Source organism: Pteronotus mesoamericanus, unplaced genomic scaffold (assembly GCF_021234165.1).
Source record: "Pteronotus mesoamericanus isolate MK-2021 breed Mesoamerican mustached bat unplaced genomic scaffold, CSHL_Meso_final contig_181, whole genome shotgun sequence".
Classification (NCBI taxonomy): Eukaryota; Metazoa; Chordata; class Mammalia; order Chiroptera; family Mormoopidae; genus Pteronotus; species Pteronotus mesoamericanus.
Window position 1 is genome coordinate 2721828 of NW_026555077.1, and position 5145 is coordinate 2726972.

Below are 5145 nucleotides of genomic sequence, written 5' to 3' on the forward strand. Positions count from 1 at the left end.
TGGGTTAATATCAGGGCAGGATAAAACTTCTGCTGTGATGAAACTATATTCCCATCAACTGGTCATATGCCATGAATCGCTCCTCTACTTCTTCCCTATTTAAACTCCCAGAGCTGGTGAATTATTACCTGAAGGGATTACCTCTACCCAGGAATACAAAGAAGATGGGTGGTGGAGTGCCAGTTAACCAAAGTGTTCTATAAAATTAGGTCTTAGTACAAATGTTTACAATAAATTTAAATTTAGAACTACTTAAATAACAGAGATTCTCACACTAGTTTTAAATTTTTTTAAAAGATTTAATAGCATGCAGTTTACAAGAAGTACATTAAAACAAAGGGATATATAAAGGCTCGGAAAAGATAATCTGGCAATCACTCAAAATTCCAAAGAAAACTGGAACCGCACCCTGAACACCTGACAAGGTTAAAACCCATGGAGAAAAAAAATCCTAACAGACAAAGAGGGATATTATATACACCTTGAAAAAGGGAATAATAGAGCAAGCAGATTTAGCCATCATGACATAAATGCACCTAAGGATATAGGTAGATAGCTCTATAGGGAAAAACAGGTAAATCAAAAATTGTCTTTGGAGACTTTAAAACACACCTTCTGAAACCACTAGATCAAGAGAATAGCATTAACTTCTAGCTTCTTAATTGTATTGCAATAAAACAAGAACTTAATAAAATTTTCAAATTCATATGTCTTATATCCCCAAATATGTACTCATTAGCTTTGGACATGATAAGAGAACCAACAAAGTATTTAAAATTGAACAATGAAATTCATAGTATATGTCAAAATTTGTGAGGCACATCTGAAGCAACGTTTATAGAGCAACTTAAAAGTTTCAGCATACTTCTTTTTTAATTATATTTTATTGATTATGCTATTACAGTTGTCCCAATTTTTCCCCCTTTATCCCCCTCCGCCCTGTACACCCCACCTGCCAACTTTATCTTCCCTCTTAGTTCATGTTTATGGGTCATCCATATAAGTTCTTTGGCTTCTCCATTTCCTATACTATTCTTAACCTCCCCCTGTCTATTTTGTGCCTACCAATTATGCTTCTTATTCCCTGTAATTCTTAGAGCACAAGAAAGATTGAAGAAAAATACAGCTAAGCAAAAAGAGAAAAAAAGGTCAGAGAGAAAATATCCTGCAAAAGGAAGGAAATAATAAAAGAAAATAAGCAGAATTTAGCTAAATAAAAAGTTTAAAAAATAGGATCATAACACAAAAAGTTCATTATTTTAAAAGATCATATTAAATAAACTTCTGGTAGGACTGTTTGTAAAATAATAAAAAGGTGCAAATAAACAATATATAGTATAAAAAGGACAAGTAACTATAAACTCAACATAGACTTTTTAATAACAATGAAATAATATTATGAAAAATTATATTCAAGTACATTTGAAAGTCTCAAATAAATGGATAAACTTATAAAAATACAAAATACAAACAGTATATGAGAAGAAACACAAAACATGAAGAGACAAATGGCATTAAAGATTTTTAAGTGGTGAGTAAAGACTTTCCAAAATAGTCTCAGACCCATATTGCTTTACAGTTGAGCTCTACCAAACTTTTAAAGATTGTTTAATCCCCAAAATAGGAAGAGAAGGAAGACTATCCAGTTCATTTCATAATGCTAGTATACTCTTTATTCAAAAATTAGGTAAGGATAATATAAGAAAACTATCATTTTACTGATAAGAATAAATACTATTTTTTAAAGTATATACAGTATCAGCACTATCAGAATTTATTCCAGGAATGAAATTATGTTTAACATGAGAAAAATCTCTCAGTGATATACACCACATTAATAGGCTAACGAAAAAAAAAATCACAGATTGTTTTTCAATTTCAAAGTAGTCACCGTTTATTAACTGAACAAGTTGCAAAAATAACCATGGTGGATACCTTAGTTCATCCTTATAATAAGCCTATCGATTTTATGTTCCCTGTTACTAGCATCTCCACCTTCCACAAAATGGGTGGTCTTTTTCTTCATTCCCTTTCATGGACTAGATAATTTGAAGGGCCATAGGAAGTTGTTTGCTTCTTTGAATTATTTTCCAGCAGGATCAATCTCATGAATCAGATACTCCATGTAGACGATGCCATATTTACCAAGAGATGAAGCAATCAAAAAGTTATCTGTCAGGCAATTCATTTTGTTGTTGTTGTTGATTTCACCATAACCATGCTTGCAGATCAATTCACCCACTGACTTCAGTTTTGGGTACCCCCATGCATATATGGTTCCACAATCTCCAGCATGTTAACCAAAGCCTTGTTGAGCTTGATGTAGGTGCCAGTGAAGATCTGGTGAAGACGAAGAAGCTGCAGCACCTTTTGTACCTTTGGGCTCACATCACTGATACCTGTGACTCTGATGACAAATGCCATTTGGGTTCCGCAGGTGCATAGAAGTTGCCAACTCTCCTTGCCATCCTAGTCATTCAAGTCTCAGTTCTGTACATCTGCCTATGTTCCTTTTGATAGTGCTTAGCTTTTTCATAGGTAAGCTTTCTCCTTGCCTTTTGAAGCATCTTTTGTAGAAACTTCTTTCTCAGGCACTTGATTTTTAGCTCTGAGAAATTCCTTCACTTTTCCTTAAGGGTCTCTGGCACAACAGGAATCTTCTCCTTCTTCCCTTGTGCACCTTCCATGGTTCCAGCCATGAAAGAGCAAAAATCATAGATTTAAAAATAAATACAGGAAAATGGTAAAGCTCAACATCATATAATAAGAAGTAGAAGAAAATTCCTTCATAAGGTAAAGATTATGTACACAAACCCTTCAGCTTTCAAATTTCTCTGCTATTGTTTAACATAGTACATAGTGAAGTATTAAAAGGGAAGGAATAAAACTCTCATTATTTAAAGATCTTATATATAGTAAAAACAACAAAATCAATACATAATGATATTAACTACTAAGAGATTTCTGCAAGGTTGACAGAGTCAAATTCAACTTAAACAAAATCAATAGTATTTCTCCATATGAACAATTAGCAACTAGAAAACATAATAAAATTAAGATACAATTTATAAAAGTAACAAAAAATATAAAATGTCTATTAAAAAGCATCCAAACTTCTACAGAGATAAATTTTAAATACTGAAAACCATAAAAGAATAGGGAGATACTCTATATGCTTGTAAAATATTCCATACACTTGCAATTCCAGTGAAAATTTCAAGTAGATTTTTTTAAGGGAAAACTTATTTTAAAATTGGTTTTAAGGAATAAAAATCTGTAATTAGTTTAAGGCAACATTTAAAAAGAAGAGTAAATTTTAAAGATGATATAACATAGTATGGAACAAATATATTAATGAAATATAGCAGAAAACTCAAGATAGACACATGTAAATGTGAAAACATTATATACAGTAAAGTTGGCCCTACAAACTGTGGAGAGAGAAATGCACAGCTCAGAGTTCCTACTGCAGAAACATAGTTGATCGATGGCCCCACATGCTCCTCCTCTGCACCCAAGACCACGTTCATGACAAAGACACTCTGGGAACACCCTGGGGGAACCAACCCAAGCCCATTCCCACAAAATGTGACACTCCTGGGACAGGCAACTTTGGTTTAAGGACTCCTCCATTGGCCTAGTAAAAAATTTCTTAGAACCGCACTGTGGTTTGAGACTGTTCCTACCCAATCTACCTTCTTTCCACCTCTCCTTCACAGGCATCAGATACCCATAGAAGGGGTCTTCCAAAGCTCCCTCTCTTTTCTCTCTTTTGTCCCTCACAGCTGTTTCCCCTAGTTAATCTCTTGCATGTCTAAATCCATTTTGGCATCTGTTTCCAGGTGCCGTCTGAACTAACAGACAAAAAATAAAGAATAGATTGTTAAATAGATCTTAGAAAAATTGCCTAATATAAAGAAAAATATAATTTCATTCCTCTCATATCATAATTGCAGGTGAATTCAAGATAATATAAAAATTAAGAAAGATATACTACAAAGTTAAAAGAAGCTAGTCATCTGGTAGTAAAGATTTATTAAACAAACTACAAGGCATAAGTTAGGCAAAAGTTTTAATTTGAGAACATCAGACTTAAGGATTTCTGTTCAATGAAGGACAATGTGGCATAGACTGGTAGCTATCCTCCAAAATCATTTTCTACTGTCTCCAAACCTAACAGGAAGCCTGAATTTTAGGTGGGATCATGACCACTAGGATAAAAGATTACATTGCTCACCTTCCCTATAGCTGGCTATGGCATTGTGACTACTTTCTAGCCAATAAAACAAGCAAACTTCCAACATATGCATGTAGCTTCTGTCTTGTGCCCTTAAAACAAAGGGACTTAACACCCTCTTCTCCTTCTTTTCCCCTTTCCCTATGGCTCGTGAGGGCCTCAGTGCACCACTTTGAGATAGACAATATCCTCAAAATGGTGGAATATCAAGACAGAAGGATCGCCTCTCTCCAGACTGCTGCTAGAGAGAGCAATGTACCCCTTTCTTGTTTGAGCCATTGTTAACATGGGGCTCTACTGCAAAGGCCAAAGTTACCTCCTAAACAATATAAACACCATGAACAAAGCTAGCAGAGCGATGACAAATTGGGATGACATACTGGGGTAATATTTAAAATGGGAAAAATACTCATGCAAACAAATAAAAAAAGGGGAAATCAGAAATGATCAAAAGTTATTGACATGCAATTCACATAAGAGGAAATCCAAAAGACTAAAAAGCCTATATTAAGAAATGCTGAATTTTATTAAGAATTAGAGTATAGACATTAAAATGATGCTGTATCCCTATGTCCATAAAATTGGCCAAAACTAAGTAATGCCAAGGGTCAAGGTTATATGGACATAATGTAAGGCTATAGGGTGCATTGTGGGTAGGAATGTAGATACAGCCATTCTGGAAAGCAGTCTGGCAGAGCCTAGTTAAATTAGGCGTACATATGTTCTTTGGCCCAATCTTGCTTCTGGGTAAATATCCCAAAAAATTCTTTTGCAGATCCAAAAGGAGATACATGAGACTTTATTATAGGGCAGTTTCTGGTAGTAGGCAAGTGAAGACACTGCAGGTCTCTATCATTGGAAGAATGGGGAAGTAAAATGTAGACTACTATGTAGCCACTAGAAACAAG

General features: G+C 34.5%; 1 pseudogene; it reads right to left on the minus strand.

Moving 5' to 3' along the window:
- Window positions 1-1936: 1936 nt before the first annotated feature.
- LOC129065562 (60S ribosomal protein L7-like) lies at window positions 1937-4364 on the minus strand (annotated as a pseudogene).
- Between the last annotated feature and the right edge of the window lie 781 nt (window positions 4365-5145).